Source organism: Brachyistius frenatus, unplaced genomic scaffold (genome assembly GCF_029030835.1).
Source record: "Brachyistius frenatus isolate BFR_SWC_R1_liver_20210118 unplaced genomic scaffold, ASM2903083v1 Contig_55, whole genome shotgun sequence".
Taxonomy (NCBI): Eukaryota; Metazoa; Chordata; class Actinopteri; family Embiotocidae; genus Brachyistius; species Brachyistius frenatus.
The window spans coordinates 2,053,819-2,073,743 of NW_027210654.1; the positions used below are offsets into that span (position 1 = coordinate 2,053,819).

Consider the following 19,925-nt stretch of genomic DNA (forward strand, 5'->3'; position numbering starts at 1 on the left):
GGAGATACCGCCAAGGACTCTACCCGGCTTTATCCCTTCTGATCATGCTCATCCTCTCTTTATCTGTCTCTCGCACACTCCCATCGGTGTTGTGGCATGATCCCCACGTCTTCCCCCAACCTCAGCCATGACAGTCCTCCCCGCCCTCATCCTTCACCTCGGCCTCCCGTGATGCCTCCTAATGTTGCGGATCGGAGAGGGGTCCCAGAGGAAGTGTGCATGCGTGGATGTGTACACATGTTGATGATTAGAAAAGCAGGTATAACAGGAATCATGCGGTGCTGTAGAACTCTCAGCGTGGGTCTGAAAGAGCAGGAGCATTTTGAAGCCTCTAAGGGTCTACCTCAAACATATGGTGGCTTATATAAGATTTCATGATCTCGAATTTAATTCTGTTTGAAAGCAGGAATTTCCCGCAATAGGAAACGTGGTGCATCGAATATTCCATATGGTTATCATTAGTAATTGAGACACATGATTCTTCGACTGACATGTCTACTATTGCGAAGTCAACAAAACAAGAAAAACTTGAGACAAGAAAGATTGAGAATGTTTATCCTCTCCTCAGGGACAATCGCAGGATGGTAGGCTGTCAAGACAATGTCCTACATGATTCATCAATTATGGATGCGATTCATAGCTTAACGCATCACAAAAAAACTAAAACAACTCTGCAGTGGCTCATGAGGAGCTGGAAATAATCCTTTACAAAAGATGCGAAGGTCTCTTCTCTGTGGTCTGCTCACAACGGGGACTGAGTGGCCATCGTTCTGAGGAAGAGACGGCTTTAGATTTGAGCCGGTATTTATCAAGTTTCTCTGAGCAGCTTGTGGATCAGTGGTGTTTCTCTGAAGATAAAGCACAGCTACGGTCATCAATGCAAAGGCTCCCAGCTTTCTCTGCTGAACCAGCTCGTTAAAAGTTGAAGCCAATACTCCAACTGCCTTGATGTCTATCTGTTCAATTCTCACTACCTCATGAATACAATTTATTTTAATCTTTGCAGTACATATATCATTTATACAGGATCAATAATTGAACGTGGCCTCTATTGAATCCATCTAACTATTGTCATTTTTGTATGCTGTTTGGAGGCATTACTTTTTCCTTTTGGCTGTATGTTGTTGTTGTTTTACATTTAATCCTTAAGGTTTACATGAAATTAAACTCTGTATTTACATTTTGTAATTATAACTCTGAAACATTAATTATTTTTACAGAGAAGGGATTCCCATGAAAAGATGAATGCATGTAATCCAGCTTTATTTTAGTAATTTCACACTTTCTTTGACATAAGCTTCACTGTACGCTGTTTACTTTGTAGCACGGTATCAGAGCATTATGTGTTTAGTTATTGTTAATGCAAACAAGCGCTTCTCCCAGAAAGTCGATGGGACCCATCAGTCGACTGAGATTCCTCCGGTTGAGCAGTATTTCCTCAAGAGATCCAAAAAGGCGTGACGGGAAGAGTAGCGGAGAGCGACAGCTCCGCCGTGTGCCGTCGAAAGTGGACGAGACGAGAGATCCTCTGTGATCCAGAGACAAAGAAGTGTGTGATGCAGATTTTCTGATTACCAGCTCCATATGAAACAAAATAATAACGGTCAAATCTTTGTATTGAACAACCAAATCTGATTTGAATGAGAACATTTAAGTCGTGTAAATCCAATGTGCAAACCGAATATTTTCAACTGCTTGAATTGCTATAACATGCATCGTATATGTACCACTTGGTTATCACTGACAACAAACATTCATCAGAAACAGATCCACAACACAAAACATAACAACGTTTTTCACAGCAGATTTAAGTATCACAGGGGGCAATGGAACAAAATGGTGTCGGCGACAGTGAACTGTTAGATAAAGGGCTCCAGACAAAAACCTTTGCGCTTCCCTGTTGTGTAGCAAACAGCTTGTGCACGGGGTATATCTGTGGTATTGAATTGTACACATGCTGTTTGCACCAGTAAGCTCAGGTGTTGCTTAAGAAACCAGGAATGGATTATTAAGGAACCTATCGTGTTCAAAGGGCCAACACAGGGAGACAGGCAACCATTCATTCGCAGCTATCGCCAATTTAGAATACCATTTAACCTAACATGTGTCTGGACTGTGGGAGGGAACTGAAGCGAAAACCCACACAGGCACAGCAAGAACATGCAAACTCCACACTTCATATAATTTCAGTTCAACTTCTTCTGCAAGTTTGTTAAAATAGGTCAATTTAAATTTCTTGGAGAAAGTATCTTCCCCTTAATTTTAGAAACAATGTGCTGACTGAGACGCACAAGCCAAACTGTACGGGGACATTAATAAATGATAGTCCTAATGCATATAGATTAGCACACAGTAGGCAAAAGGGTGTAGCTCAAATCAAAGACAAAGGGCAACCCACTGCTGTAATTAACACATAATGTCCGGCGTCTGAAAGTCGTCTGACTTTGTATTGTTCATGTTTCACAATAACAATGAAATGCAATGTAGCTAGGCATTAAAAGAAGTTCCTCGAAGACTCTAATGTCCACTTATTCTGATGTCTTCCCTCTCCTCCAGCCTCCATCTTCCGGGAACAATAGATGTACATCGCAGTGAACTCATCAATCACTACTGGTCTATCTTCCATCACGCCAGCACCGAGTGTAATGCGAAAAGTCCATGGCTAGTCGTCTCTGACTATAAAATCAATAGGCTGAAGTCTATCAAAGCACTCATTTAGTACACTTAACCTTTGTGACTGTTTAGTCTGGCTTCTTTAATCGCTCTCACTGCAGACATTATAAAGTGTTCCCTCTGGACAGAATCGTTTTTTGCCATCTGGATGAAGGGAATGGCGAGGGCTACAATGGACAATGAGGGAGAGCTACAAAGTCAACAACCTACTCTCCAGGGAAACAAGGCTCCATCTCAATATTCAACTCTCACTTCTAAAGCAGAGCATGAAAGATGTGTTCATTTCCATTCCCATTACAAACCTCAGATTTATTTCTATAACATGGCCGCGCTCTTTAGAGCCTGCAAATTGCAGCACCAAACAGTGTCAGTGGCATTTCAAAGGCAGCCGGAGAGTGTTTGATGGTATTCTAATGTTGTCAGGTTTTGGGGGATTTCAGAAGAGAGCATGGTGAGCTAGCAGCTTTGAAGTCAGGCAACAATGACAGAACGCAACTCACCCTGCTCAGCACCCGCACCGCCACACACCCACTTTCTTTCTTGCTCAGGGTTGAAATAACTGAGCACAACATGGATGAGGGTCACCGAAATCCCTCGCTGATGATTCAAGAGGAGAAGGGAGGTGTGGGGGCTCAACTTTTTCCTCAAGTTTGACATTCGACTTCCTTTCAGGCCAAAAACCTCCCATGGAGCCTGTGAATGGCAAATGTTCCAGAAACTCGGTCGCCGAGGGCCCCAGTGACTTCAGGCCTGATCGTTTATTCCTGCAATTTCCTCGGCACCAAAAACACCATTTTAAAGTTTTCAGTTAAGCTTTTATTAAGATAATTAAAAACACCTGACCCCCTCTAGGGTTTGTATGAATGAGAATTAAATTCCAACAATCTAATTTAATAATTGTATTAAAAAAACAAAATTTAAAATTTTTTTCTTCTTTTTTTAAATTATTATTCAGTTGGGTTTCAAGTAACTGGAAGAGGTGGGAAATAAAATAGTCTCTGTGGTCACTGGTAAATAAGTTCATCACAACTTTGACAAAATACAGAATCACTTAGGATAAATTTTGCAACCTGACGCTGGAATTACAGTAACCCAGTTGATGAGTTTATGAGGTGAATCTAACAGCTTAGATTTTTTTTTTGTGTCGCCATTGTTGTGTTGCGTGGTTAACATGTTTCCATCAAATAGATTGGCTAGAACATTTTCAGCAACTTCAATCTTCACACAAATAAACATATTTCCCATTTCACATTGGTAATGTGCAGAAAGAGAGGATCATAGATCCAGACAGGATTTAAATTAAAGGAAGACTAGCAAGTTTGTAAGTTCATCTTTTCCCTTACCTCCTGCAGAGAAATGGAGGAATTCAACATAAATTCCCTCCACATAAATATATATTTCAAGAACTAAAGATACATTTCACACTAAATCATTTCAGTTAGCTTTTAAAAGGTGATTCCAACAAGACCACCAAAATAATGAAAACAAATATTTAGACAGAAAATTATAATTTCTGTCTCTTAATGATGAGATGCAGAAAATCATGTGGAATAATTTTGACATTAAACCATCAAAAATGCTTTTTTTTTCAGGTCCTAAAGTTTTCCTTTGAGGTGTTTTGAAGACAATTTTCTGTCTTGTAACTAAATGTCAAGTCTCAATGATGGGCGAGATGGGAATCAGAGGCGTAATCTCAAAGGGGGCAGCGCGGGTGTGTTTGAGCTGATAGCTCACCGTGTCTAACCACACAGACTGTGCTCAGCCTCATAAAAAAGGCTTTGGAGGACACCATTCTCAAATAATCACCTGGCATTAGAGAGGAAGCTGGCTTTTTGAGAATGTATTTACGCCCTGAATTGCATTTTCCCCTGAGTTTCCTATCATGGAGCATTGTGTAAGCTCCATTTCTGGGATTGGGAGGTAACAAGGCTCAGGCTTTTCATCTAGGAAGATAACAGTTTGAAGGATTCCGCCGTCTCGGGGGGGGTTCCTGATGCCAGAATCTTTCATCTTGGGTTTAACAAATGATTAAGACCCCTCCACTCCTACCCCCACCTTCCCTGCCACTCCAACCAATCCAATCATGTCAGATGTGGGGTTGCTAATCATCAGCTGAAGCAGAAAAATCGTGTGATGTTAACAAGTCACATGGTATCTTTCCTGTTATTCGCAGCAGGGGAATTGCATCCATCACATGTGTCAGTGTAAGCGTTGGTCTGTGCACACTGGTATTTATGCATATTTGTTGGTGTAGGGCCCTTGATCATGCTTTGATGTATGACCCTGTCCACTGCAGTGGTGACTAAAGCCAATTAAAGTACATCTACTTTCTGGTCTGAGAACGCATCAAAGAGTTTTAAGGTGGACCGTTAAAGGTCAGCTGAGCATGCTAACGACCTGCTTAAATGTTTCCATCCTCTCAACACATTTGAGCTACCTCTTCTCCTCCCTCCTTCCACAATTTGATGTTGCCCGGTTGCCATGCATTTTGAAAATTATTTATATCCCTCAGTTTTGTATGAAATATGAATAATTTCAGACACACATGGACTTAATCAGTAAATGTTGGCATCCCTAACACCCCCCCCCCCTCCTCCCAGTTGTGTTCTGGTTGAATATTCTCTCTGAAAAAAAAGTTTATTTCATCTCATTAGAAAAGAGGTTGAAGATATCCTCCACATACATCAAATGAGGAGGTTATTTGAACCTTTTCATTAACAATGTGGGCTGTTTTATTTCAGTTCTGTCCTCCGTGGCCAAATATTACCAGCTGAAGAAAATGGATGGGTGAGATTATTATTTAAGGGCAAAGTGTTTAAAACCTGTTCAGAAACATCTGTGTTCATCCATCAAATGGACAGACCTCCATTTGGAACCACACCTTCCAGCCAAAATATTATGCTTGAAGGTTATGGGAGAAAAAAATTCTCACTAACAATCCGTCTCACAGCTCTGGTGTTTTTGCTTTTTTGGGGGGCAATGGCCGCATTTCAGTCGGTGGCACCACAATGACCACACAATTGACCCTACGTGATGCTTTCGATCAGATGAAACTGTGAAGATGCACAAAGAGTGGAAAGTTTCCAAAGTGGAAGCCCACACAGAATAACACCCAGACCTCGATAGATAACTCATGAGGAACAATCAAGTGATGAGGAGGAGGGTCCCGCTGAGCCTGTAACCTTCCAATCAAGGAATGAATGAATGTTCTGGTCTATGTCCAGGCACTCTATGAAGCGTGCCATCTGGTTGACTCCAGGGCTGACGAGGCATACCATAAAATGGACTGATGACCTCAAATCTTGTTTTGAAATGGTCCTAAGGAAGCCAGTTGAAACTTTAGTCCTGAAAATGTTCAACTAGGAAGGAAGACAGCAAAGAGGTAGACTGGAAAGATATCCAAACTTACAAGCGGCTGTGGGTTCTTTATAGATCCAGAAATAAATCCATGTCTAATTTACTGCATACAAAGTCTGGATTATTCTGGGTCCAATCACTGTTTGACAACAGATATGCTTTCTACTGCCAAAGTTGCTGAGCTCAGGGTTTATGTGTAAATACACCTTTATTAGTAAAATAAAATTATAATGGCGAGTTATAACTGTGGACAACATATACTGCATGTCCTATCTGCTCTTTGACGAGTGATCTGTGATACGTAGCAGTGTTATTTACTTTATTTAGCTGTATAAATTCAGTTGCAACAACATATGTTCCAAAAGGAAATACTAAAAATGTTCTATTACGATTTTAATGAAGATTTATACACATATTAGGTCAATTAAGTTTGACGGGAGATGAAATAAAGACAGTCGGATACATAACTGCTTTTTGCCTCACACCACTCTACTTCATCCAATCTGGGTACATTAAAGTTGAATTTATGCTTTCCGGGAGGTATGCAAGCAAACAGACACGGTGTTCTTGTTCAAATGTATTCACATGTGCTTTTTCTCCCATAGATGTACATATTTGAGATAGAACAGAAGTGTCCATTAAGAAGCAGATGCCAGGTTTAAAACCACGGTGTAAGAAAATATGAATCTGTTTGCTCCCTATGACGGTTTACACAGACCCTTACATGAATGAAACAGATGAGCTGGAGAGATTTATGTATGAAGGGGGAATTTAATTTTCTGTGGTCTGTTAGGAAATTATATGTGACAGTGTTATGCTAAAATGTACGCCATAATTCCAACTATAGAGAACATTTCCTGATAGGATGTTGGACTAAAAGTGACTTTGAGCAAGTAACATGACATGTGGAAGAAGTATTCAGATTCATAAAAGTATCAATAAAGCAAAATAAAACCACTTCAGTACAAGTACAAATCTTGCAAGAAAAAGTAAGTACAGTGTCAGCATCAAAATGTGGTCAAGTTTGGATGTAAAAGTACTGGCTTTGTCAATGATATATTATGGCATTATTATTATTAGTATTATATCAATTGTGAGGCATCAATATGTAAGCAGCATGTTAGTGTTGGAGCTAGTTTGAACTACTTTATATCCACTTTTATAAACAGGGACAGCAGATAAATCTGAGAGGTTGTCAGATGATTACTGAGAGAGGAAAGTAGAAAAAAAACTATGTTGTGATCCACAAATCTGTTTTCAGTTTTCTGAGATATTGAACATTTAATGAGCTGGAACCATGTGAAAAGTTTGGAGGGGGGAAATCACTGTTGGATGGAAATGTTAACGACGCATAGACATCTGAAATGTGACCCAGACTACACACTGCCTTTTGTAAGATGTCAGATACTAAATGGGATGGAAACCACTGCTTCGATCTTTAACAATGTGTTGTATTTTAAAAGCTTCTTAAATTACCCATCGTGTCAAATCTCCATCTTAAAAGTAACTGGCAACTAAAGCTGTTAAAAAACCTGTGAAATGCAGTGGAGTGGGAGTATGAAGGAACATCAAATGGAAACACTCATGTCAAGAATACCTCACAACTGTACTTAAGTACAATACTTGAGTAAATGTACTTGATTCCTTTCCACCACAACTGCCTCTCTGCAAACTGCATATACAAAAATGCAGCAGCTACTTTCCTCAAAAAAATGTTATGTTGAGAAAGCAATTACATTTCCCAGGAAAATGTAACTACAAGGACAAATTATTACTATATATGCATAATTTCTCGAAGAAAGCATTGGTTTTACTGACAAAACAGTAAAAGTTTCGAGCATTAGTAGGGCAATCAAAAACTAGAAGAACACTCGCGTTCTTACCCAGAAAACTGTCGGACAGAGCATTAATTAATGTCACACTAAAGCAGCACATGTTTTCTTTTTAATAACAACAGGTTTTTTTTTTTTTTAAACATATCATTATTAACTTTTATAAAAAAGAGGAGCAACATAAACAACAAAAATAAAACATACGCAGTCTGAACATCTGCAAGTAACACACCAATACAATGACTTTTTTTTTTTTTTAAATAATAAAATTAAAGTCAGTTTTCCATGCCTGCAAGATATTGTTTGGTGATTCTTTGCACTTGTTTACAAACAAATTATACAATAAAGACACTTGCCCCTTGACCTCCTGGTGCTCTGAAGTGATGTCTTCCAGAATAAATAAAGTGGGAAGCTCTAAACTGTTGCTCTGACTGAACATGATAAAACTTCAGATCTGAAGTTAGTTAAAAATGTGCTTTGTCGAAATTTCATATGTGGTCTGAAGTTCTTTGAATGACATCTTGGATATTCCTTTCGTACACCAGGATTTGAAACCTGGGTCTGCCCTACCTGGCCGAAAGTTCTCATTACCGAAAACCGGTGAGAACTGGGATAGTTGTTGTATTTCACCAAGATGTTCGAGCGCACTGCCAGACCGTTATTGTGTTTTTCGGAAATGAGTTTTGTGTCCGTTTAATTAGCTTTTTCTTATCTGCTGAATACATATACAAGTTAATAGAGATGGTAACTGATTGGGATTCCATCGTGACCTACACTGGGGGATAGTCCTCAACAATATAAAACATAGCTGCTGCCCAAAAGTACCATATGAGATTAGGTAATTGCAGTCCACCTCTGTCATATGGCAAATATAGCAAGTGAAGTCTAAGTCTCGGACGTTTGTTGTTCCAGATAAAATGTATAAAGGTTTTCTTTGTGTTTGAAAAAAGGACGATAGTGGCAAAAGTGGGAATGATTGGAAGAGATACAGAAATTTAGGTTCAAATTATAAATAATGTGGACAATTATAGTTAACGCTCAGCATGAATTATTATTGTTCGTTCATGTCCAGCATGCATTATGGAACATACCTACTGAGGCACAGTGATCTTCAAGAGGTCCTTGTAAGATACTATTATGTTGTCTAGTTTTCGTCTTCCACGGACTCCCGGTAATAGTCCTTTTAGTTCCTGCACAAACTTCTCCGCTGCCGGCACCGTGTTGAAAGTGTGGCGTTTCATCCTGTGTGCTATCAGGAGTTTAGCCGGGTGGATAATACCGTAGGGCAGGTCCGGGACGGAGAGAGAAGCCAGGTCCCTTTTCACTTGATCAAAAGCTTTTCTTCGCTTGAGGAGCGCAGTAGAGATATCCGGGAAGAACATGACTCTTTGGTTATGCAGGAGTATGGGACCCTTAATTCTGGCGGCCTTCTTGACCCGGGTCTTGTCCTTGTAGTTTAGGAATTTCATTATCGCTGTTCTGAGTCGCACCGCTGAGCGAACTTCAGCGTCGTTAACTGCACCGGTTCTGTGTGCTCTCTCGATCAGCAGCGGCCCAGGAAAGTTATCCTCATCCGAGCACATCAGGAAGCCATTTCTTAAAGAATAAACACATATCACTCGTTTCCTTCTTTTCGGGGAGGCCCGCTAGACGTAGGTTGGAGCGGCGGCTGCGGTTTTCCAAGTCGTCCACTTGAAGGACCAGCTCCTCCATAGCCGCCTACGCGGCAGTATTTGGAGCGAGAAGGGATACGATGTCGCCCTGAATAGTGCTAATTCTGTCGTCAGCTTCTGTGATACGCACCGTGACCGATACGAAGTCTTCTTTCATTACTTGGGTAGCGGTCAGGATCTGGCCTGGGCTGGTCGCCGTACCTGCATTCGTTGCTGCTTCACTGGCATCGCTGTTAGCTTTCTGTGTAGCGTGGAGTCTGATTTCGCAGGTTTTTGTGCCTGCTTTGCCGGCTTTAGTGGCATTTAGACGGTCACTCCGCTTGTGTAGAGGTCTGTGGTTGTAGTGGTTATTTGGGGTTGTTCGGCTGTGAAGTTTTTAGAAGTTGGTGGAGAGGCTCCAACACCTGTCTGCTCAGCACCGCGCCATGACCGGAAGTTGTGACGACAACAACAGCTTTTTAATTCATATTTGATTGTATTGTCAGCTCAAATTCTTATAAGAAAAGTATTTCAGTAAAACACGTACATTTAACTTTAGATGAAACCAGGAAAATAATTGGATATCTGCTCATTTTGGAAGCACAGCTTCTTATTAGCGTTGGAAAGTTACTGTTTTCTTGGGTTGTTCTCTCACACTTTGCAATTAATTAGAGCTAGCAGAAAAAAAAAGAAGGAATTGAAACACATGATGTGATGATAAATAACAGGGCTCTAAAATGTCACTGTGAACATATGCTCTCAGAAAAACATTAATGTTGTTTTATTTCTTTATTTATTTTAAGCTACAATAAACACTGTCAAAACAGTGGAGAAGTTACACAGTGCAGGACTGACATTCTTAAAATTATTTACTTGAGCTTCAGAGATGTTGAATCACCAGCTTAGAAATGTGCAAAAGCTGATTATGATAAGCTGGCACTTACAAAATAGAACAGTCACCAACAGCTTAGCAGCCAAGTTACAGTCATTCTACAAACTGTGCAGAGTTGAAGCTATCTGAAACCACAGCAGTTTCATTCAAATCAGAATCACCATCTTTTACCTTGTCGTGGATGTTATTTGTATTTTTTTGGTGTAAGTGATAAATACAGCAGCTGGACTGGTCATAATTTGATCGTTTGGTCTGTTAGACTCTCCTTGTTATCACAGTCAACAACAACAGATGCTTAATTCTGGACTGTTTCTGTCTGCTGTGGGTACTGATGTTCCTATTTGTCTTTTTCTATGACTGTAAATCAGTAAAATGGAGACAAAGAAAATATGAGCGAGTGAGTGAGACACACAGAGAGTAATTAGGCTGAGATAACGAGGGGGAACTTGGAGCTCTCTTGCTCGGGGCTCAGGATGATCCTCTTCTTGTTATCGCATTGAGTTGCAGCTCGTCCACCTTACCAGGCCAGGAATGCCAAGACACTGCTGCCAGGCAACACACACACACACGCACACACACATGCACGCACGCACGCACGCACGCACGCACGCACGCACGCACACACACACACACACACACACACACACAATTTGCACAGAATAATGAACTTAATACTAGTCTCATTCTAATTTATTGCAGTATCATGTAAAGCTGACACCAGACGTCTTATCAGGCGTAATTTATGAATTGACTAATAGTCACATAGAGTCCAACGATTATTCAAGTTCTCGCTGTGCTTGTGCTAAAAATGGTCTCTCTCCCAATGCTGCACCACATCTTCCTTCTGCCATCATTAAAACCAACACTTATACACAACTATAAGTCTATAGCAATGTTAGCAGCTCTTTAAGGGTGTATGTATTGACTTTGTTTCCTCTTGCACCACCTTGAAGTTTGTTGTTGGTGAAATATCTCAATCATTGCAATGACATTTGGCTCAGAGAATAAAGTCTTACAGCCTCCTGACTTTAGCATTACCATCAAGTCAAAGCTGTCATTCGCTGAAATGTCTCAGTATCTAATAGATGGACTGGCACGTTATTTTGTACAGATATCCATGTCTCTTTGAGGATGAATCCTAATAGCTTTGCTTATCCTTTGAGGTTGACGGTTTTAAATTAATAGCTATTGGCTGAATTGTTGTGTAACCATTCTGATGATTGGCCGATTGGCCGATGGTGACTGGGATTTATCCTGTGCAGATATGAATGTCTGTACAAAACTTTCAAACTGGACTGACTGACGTTGCCAGCCATGCTGCTAAGATCACTATAAACAGACCATTCATGAATAGAACATGTACTGTGTACTTTCTTTAAAAATAAACGTTTCAATGGGCAGCAGACACTTTTGCTGGCAGCATGGATCAGCTGTGTTTCTTGTTTTTCGCCAGATGTTATAATGCATGACAAGGACAAGTGAATTTGCAGCTGCTTCAGATGTTGCCAGAACCAGGCCGCTAAACTGCTGTGGGTAATTTCTAAATAACGTACATTTGCAGTCTTAAGAGTGGCCGTTCTTTAACTGCATATACATTAAATTATAATAATCCATGCACCTAATAAAAGGACAACCAAAAATTCAAACGAACAATCTATCCATCCATCCTCATATCTATCATATTTCTCAGTCATATTTAACTTGGATATTTGCAATCACAATATTCAGCCTTGACAAAACATGAAAAACAACAAAGAACCTCAGGCTTATTTGATTTTAACAAGGTTTTCTGAGCATCTCATCTCTGCCATAATTGCAGTGTGTATTTCTCCCAACGGGCTGCAGTACTTTTGTTTATAATCATCCACGTTCATCAGGATACAAACAAAGTCACAGGCTCTCCTCTCAGTTGTTCACTGATAGTCACACACTCGGGCAGAAGACAACACCCACCAAATCAGACCCTCATTATTACGAACAGCACTTCATAGAGGGGTCTGAGGCAGATAAGGACAGGAAATTGCACTTGTCAAACGACGACAGGAAAAGCAAGTGTCTTACAAATATCTTTATGTATTTATTCCATGTTGGTTAGGGCCGGTACAAGTTCAACATATCCAGGATATGTTTTAGTTATCTGGCTTTGCTAAGCCTAACAAACATGATCACACTAAGCAGTCACGCGATGGTGGTTATCAACTCAGGGTTTCACAATCTAGCTGAGCATGTTCACGTAAAAGGGGCGGTCTATTCAGCATATAACCAATCAAAAACATGGACAAGTATACTGCTTTCAGAGCGACAGATTTGATAAAAGAAGAGCAAATTATAATATTGTACAAATAGCCAAAAGTTAAACACATAATCCAGGTATCCAGCACAGGTGCAACTTCTGAAGGTCAGCCGGCAAAAAAAAAATCATAGACCATGTGATTGCGTAAATAGATTGAGTTAATGTCACTGCTGCATGATTAGGATACGAATACATCTGACTCATCTCTGACTGATCACATTTATGTATTCCATTAAAAGAGAACGTTGCTTCGACCTATTCTTATGGTGTTATGACAATTTTAGCCTTATCGGTAAGTAGGCTTGCATTCATCCTATAAGTACAAGTACAAGGCTTCAGTGCTTCAATCAGTCACTATTGCAGGATGATATCGGCATACAAAAGCACAATATAATTGAATCAATTTGTCTCGTTCAGAAAATCAAAAACGAAAGCCAAAGGGGTTTGCCAATCTCTGAACACGTTTGTCCCCCTAAGAGACCTTCACTGTCCACGCTTTGCACTCATTAGCATTTTATTCCAAGATAACTGATTGGGCGGTAGGTGGTGCTTTTATACGTTTTGATCCGTTATCATAAACATAATCTCATCTGGAGCAGGTTAGATCTGCAGCATAAATTACCATGGCAATGTATTACAGTAAGAAGTGTGTCGTAACCATGAAAACCCAGGGCTAAACAGGAAGTTACCTTGCAAACCCACAATCCTGCTTCATAGTACGGGCCTCTGGTGCATGATGCAAGAAAGTGGACCTGTCAGCGTTTCCCAGTAACTGGTGTAAAGCCGGTGGGAAAGTGAACAATTTCCACTTAAATTTATTTAATTAATTCATGCATTCATCAATGAGCATGCCAGCCCACGAGTAAAAATATACTCGTCAAGGGTTTTCACTGTGCCTGCATATGTAACACTGACAGCAACAGTAAACATATCTTGGTGTCTCAGAGCAAGCTAGGAATGTTTAGGCCTACAGGCTTGGTCTTTGAAGTTGCCTGCTTCAAGGTTACACCTGTTTAAATATGAATTCATTTCAATTCCTATTTCAAAACCCATAATTGCACTCCTCACCCGGGTTTTATGTGAAAATATAAATGAAAATATACCAGCGTATCTAAGCGATTGAGATGCCCTGAAGCCTAGCTTGACAAGGTTAACCACAGCAACAGATCTGAAGCGAATGAGTGAGGTTTATTCGAGCACCATAACAAACTTCAATCAGCCTGTTTGTTTGTCAGTGGCAGGGCGAAACGTTTCATCAAAGAGGGCTGGGGAAGGGCAGGATGCCATGAGAAGATAGTAAGACAGCCTGCCAGAGAGAGGCACACAGAATCATAGCTGTAGTCATATAAAGACACATCAAATGGTCAATCAGTTTCAGTGCTATGTAGTAACGGTACATCTCTGCATCATTAACAAATCAGCATCATCCGCAAGCCAGATATCAAAAGGTAACATTCAGTGCATTAGGTGTCTGATTAGTAGAAGAGCAATTTAGAAAAAGGAAAATCTTGTCGGTCATTCATCTGCACCACCAGGCAGCCAGTAAAATGTATAACGACCGACTGTCAGTCATCTCAGGCAAAACTGACCAGACCATGAATATATCAGCAAAACAGCAGTTACTGGGTCAAGTGATTGGTGATGAATATCTGAACATGTCTCCAGATCAATAAACCAAACATAAGCCATCATCAATGGATTTGGCTTAAGAAAAGACAAACGCTCCAGAGATCACAGATTAATGCATTTGATGAATAGCGCAAAAATAATCATAGACCTCAGCGCCAAAACAAATTCTAGTGGCCAAAGGTCCTTCCATCTGCTTTGAAACATATGAGTGCAATTGACTGACAATCTGGCTTTTCAGGAGCAACAGGGGAGGACACCGAAAATGTCAGTGACCATTAATTAATTACTGCAGCAAGCAGTGCTTTTTGGGTTCTTAAAGTACTAGAATGGTATGTTTTGTACCTGCATCTTCCACATACTGATCACTGAAAACATCCACTTTCCTAAATCTGTAAATGTTATGGTTGATGTCCATGTTTACTCGTGACCACGAGTGATGTATTTCAGTGGCGCAGTCACAAGGTCAGCACTTAAACATCTTGACATAATTCCCAGAAATTGCACTCTTTCCTTAAGTCTACAGTGCCACAGACTTTGCTTGAGTTCTGATGGCTAAACTGAGGTGGAAAAAGCAGTAAATAAATCATTCACAGCACTCACAAGAAAATATTTACGCATGTTTTTGTTGTCCATAAAAAAAAGCATTGGCCTAAAACTAGAGTTTGCCAATGAACATAGAGTATAGACAAAGAACAGGCCTTTTGGAATAATGTGTTCTGGAAAGACAAATTAAAGAGTTGTTTGGCCAAAGTAACAGTAGACCAAAGATGCAGATCAAAGACAACCCTTCAGGAGAAGACCCTCATACCAACTGTGAAGCACGGTGGTGGAAATGTTATGGTTTGGGGTTGCTTTGGGCAGCTTGTAGTCATTGATTCATCCATGAATTCTACATCTTCATGAATGACAGAGTGCTTGAAGAAGCCTTCTGTCCAAAACTATTCAACAGGAAAATGATCCAAAGCACACTTGTAAAGCAAAGCCCAGATTTGTGGCACTTGGAATGTTTTGGGAAGATTCAAAACTATCAGCATTCAACCTTCAAACACCTTGAAATTAAGAGTTGTCAGAAATGTCAGCAAGCAGATTGACTGGTGGACAATTACTCAAAATGATTATAAGCTATTTCTGCTACAGAGGGGAAATACTATCCTCTGAGACCAAGGGCGTACTTACTTTTCCGACAGAAAAATATTACATCAATTCATATTTTTGTTAAATCAATGATTGAAACAACTACATTTCCTTGTGGTGTTGTTCAAGAATATTACCTTTATCTGTAGACACTGCTTGTATAAATATGTTAAAACAATCCAACAATTTCTATAGGATGTACTTCCTTTGTTTGTTTTTGTCCGATTTGATTTGAAAATATTTGTGATTACAGTATTCAGAAAGAGAGAAACAAACAGTGTAACTCCGCGCTCGCCAAAGATGTGCCTTTGTCTCATATATCTCAAAAAGTGATGTCAAATTCTTTATACGGCATTTGACGTTGGCCTCTAGCCCTCGTACATTTACACGTGGTAAGTGTTAGATAAATAAATATGACTATAATTACTATCATTTCTGAGCAACCACGGTTTTTAACTATGCAAGGGTTCAGTGCCAGGTGCAGTTGAAATTAAAATTGGCATGTTTTCACAGACAACCATCATGTAGGTATGTGACACAAAAGCAACTGCAGTGTGTGTGTGCGAGCCTCAATTCAACAAAATCAGGTGATTAGTTCTGCGTTTAACACAAGGACCAGTTTTATTTTTACCTATCATCTATTGTGCAGTTTTATTTCCACATTAGCTTCAAATTCCCTCAAAACCTTCAATAAACATCATAGAGTTTTATACATTATATAATTTGAGTTTTTTGCACATGGTCAAGTTCATCACAAATAATATGTACCTTTGTACATACAGTATGAGGGGTGATCATAAAGTATGTCGCCCGTTTTTCAGTGTCCTGTGAGAGTGCGTGTTGTCATGTCGGGAAAACCAACGACTCAGAACATCCCAGTTAAACTCTGTGTTGACAGTCTGACCCAGTGGAACAAATTCGCTGAGCACAACCCTGCGAATTTCCAGAGTTTGACACAGAATTACAAAGGCGCTCTTTGCTCAAGTCCACGGTAAGATCCTAAATAAACACACGCCATTGGTCACAAAAATCCATGGAACACAAGGGCTGCTTTTGATCAAGCACCATAACTTGGAATGGGTATTCATGGAAGTTATTGCCTTCACCTGCTTAATTCACATCAGTGTGTTTGCGTCAGTCTGTAAAAAATGGTATCACCCCTCGTATCAATCAGATAAATTAACTTATGTTGTTATGTAATTGGTATGTCATTATAAATCATAAAAACATGCCATCTCTTTATCTGTTATTGTACAAAACTCTGTACTTAGTTGATACTGTAAAGATGATCTTTCAATTGTTAGCTGGATCTTAAGTACAGCCACAGTTTAGGTTATCTTCATTTTAAGTTTCAATGTCAGGATTATTTCAGCCATCAACAGCTCCATCCTTTGATATGGGAGATTGGCTCTGTGTTGCATTATACTGTGCTTGATATTGCATCGATTTGACAGGCTTAACAAGAATATGCTCCCTGATTTTATGGAAACTGGAACGAGGCATAAAGTCTACGCTTTTCGCGATGCAGAACCTCAACCAAAGCTGTGCCCTGTTCGTCATGTACCTTAGTGCTGGTAGAGTGTAGGAGTGTGCCTGTACATCTGTAAAGTGAATGCACAAGATAAGATAAGATGCCAGATGGCATCGAGATTAGACATGTGTTCATGTATATATTTGCTGTGGCTTCATGCCCCTTCCATAACACATACTCCATGAGTATTCCCTGTGAACAGCACCAGTGCACTTGTGGCATATATGTAAATAGGTTCATGTCTGTTTTTAAAAATATCTGATTTGGCCAAAAGAAAGCAGGGCAAATCTGCCAACCAGATAAAAGCTGGAAAAAAAGAACTCTTCCTGCAAACTGTAGTAACACCCAAACCTCTCAATCAATCAGTGTATTGGACATGCACATAAAAGTACACAAATTCACATTAGCACACACACAGCCTCACACACAGAAATCTATAAGCAAGCATAATTTCACACAAGTCGACATCCAGCAACGTATTCAAGCATTCAGGCAGATCGATAGGCTTTCAGGAAGTCAGTAACACCCAGGTTGAGCCCCCGAGGCTCCGGCCAAGTTACTCAGCACTTTTCCTGGCCACTCAAGAGAACCCATGCTGGGCTCTAGGCCAAGAGCCAAAGACGAGAAAGTAGCATGCGGGTTTGAACAAAACTTTTGACAATAATTCTGAAAGTAATTCTGTCACTGCTATGACAGCCGCCATCATTATCTCTTAAGCGAGTGCACAGGTCATTTAAAACGTCTAGTTGACGGTGTTGTGGAGGTGCTGCTTTTGTTGGTGCAGTCAAAAGTATACTGTGGAGGATTTAAGGGTGCGAGCGATGCTTTTTTGACATTATGTTCTGTATCTGGACACGGACACACACACGCACACACACACACACACACACACACACACACGCACGCACGCACGCACGCACGCACGCACACACACACACACACACACACACACACACACACACACACACACACACACACACACACACACACACACACACACACACATTACAGCTCCTGCACACAGTCATTGCATTTTAAGAAGTTGTTTTGAGGTTTTTTTTTAATTGTTATTTTTGGTATGCCCATCAAGTGCCTGTATTTAGACTTCTCAGTGGAGCAGATAATACGTCATGCCCTTTGAAAGGAATATCTTAAAAATGAAGAAACAAAATCAGTGCTCAGAGAAGAGAAGAAAGACAAAAAGCAAGATGGAAGGACGGAGAGAGACGAGGAAACTGTTTGCTGTTGTGGGAAACATCTAATCGTTTTCTGTATCTAATCGTTTTCTGTATCAGAGTACAAAACACAATGACAGCTAAGAAAAAACTGAAACACTGTAAACACAAGAAAATGAATTCTTCAGCAATTTAAAAAGTCACTGAAAACTACAGTAACAATTGATTTACCGTCTGTGTCATAAATGAAAAACAATTAAAAAAAAAAAATAGGCAGATTTTGTTTGGCAGTTTGAAAGTCTATCTTCAAAATTTATATCACTTCCAATACAAACACTGCTGCTGGTAGAGCAAGAACAGATAAAGTAAAAATACAAGCACCTAACACAGGAAACACAGGATATTGACAAAATGTGTCATCAGATACACTATTTGTGTTTACACCCACAGGTATACAAGCAGCAAGAAGAAGAAAGGAGTCTCGTAGGCTCACTTTAACTTTTGAAAGAGGATATTAGACAGTTCGTTTTAGGTTGGACCCAAAGATGGAGCATGGAAATTTAAGTAGTCTAGACATCCGTTTAAATTGTGACTGACACCTGGATTCTTTTTTGAAAATTTAAAACTCAGGGATTGGCTGAATGCAAATGTTTGTGAACTTATCATGAAATAACAGGTATTCCAAAATAACACAAAACACAGCTGCCTATGTCTCGTTGCCAAAATGGAACTTTTCTCCTGATAATCAGAGTAATACTTTATGTAGTGCATAGAAATGAAGCATACAAAGAATGCATGGAGAGGAGGTTATAAAATAATGAGGAGCAGAAATTTGTGCGGATTGTTTGTTTGTGAGAGTGATGGGAAGAGAAATGTGTGGCTTGTTTGATGGCTGTCCTTTGCAGCTGCTACTGACAATACCCATGTTTAAAGGCAAGACAGCTAAACATTGCAGTGGAAGAAACAACCGCATGACACCACGCACACACGGTTTTATAATTGCAATGTGTCACACACACACACACACACACACACACACACACACACACACACACACACACACACACACACACACACACACACACACACACACACACACACACACACACACACACACACACACACACACAAACAGATTCAATACCTACAGCAGAGCTTGTAAATACAGAGCTGGAACATAGCAAACCTAGTACTTTTGTTCTGAAATGAACCATTGCATTATGTTTAAATATTATTTTTGAGGCTTTCAGTTGCTGACGTGTATGGATGTTCACCAAAGAATCAAACCCCAGTTCATTTTCACCTTTGTTACATGCTCCCCTTTTTCTTTCATTTTCTGTTTGGATACCTTTTTCAAGGTCGTGGACAGAAAAGCTTTCACTGAATTTAATCATGAATTTGTTTGTGCCAATGCTTACAGAAAAGGAACCTAGAACCAGTTCCCATGTGTTTGCTGTGTCTAAAGACGGCAGTGAAGCTGAGGTGGCCCACATTTATCTCCTCATACCTGGGAAAACAGTTTACCAGGATCAAACCAGAGATAAATTTAAGTTCCCAAGAGTGCAGCACAAAAGTTGAATTCCCTCCAAAAGTACAGACTGGCCATATCCTCTTTGGACCAATATAGAAAGCTAAAGAATTTACGGGACAGCACAGAATTCATGTCCAACACAAAACGCCAACTCAATAAAGAACATAGCTCTGAAAAAAATGCTATACATTTATGATGGTTAAAAAAAAAAAAAAAACTAAACAGG

At 40.0% G+C, this 19,925-nt stretch overlaps 1 protein-coding gene across 1 annotated transcript in view; it reads right to left on the reverse strand.

Annotated features, from left to right (window-relative positions):
* Nucleotides 1–19,925, reverse strand: part of cdh13 (cadherin 13, H-cadherin (heart)) — a 315,876-nt gene that overhangs the window by 194,597 nt on the left and 101,354 nt on the right. The gene's annotated exons all lie outside the window — the stretch shown is intronic.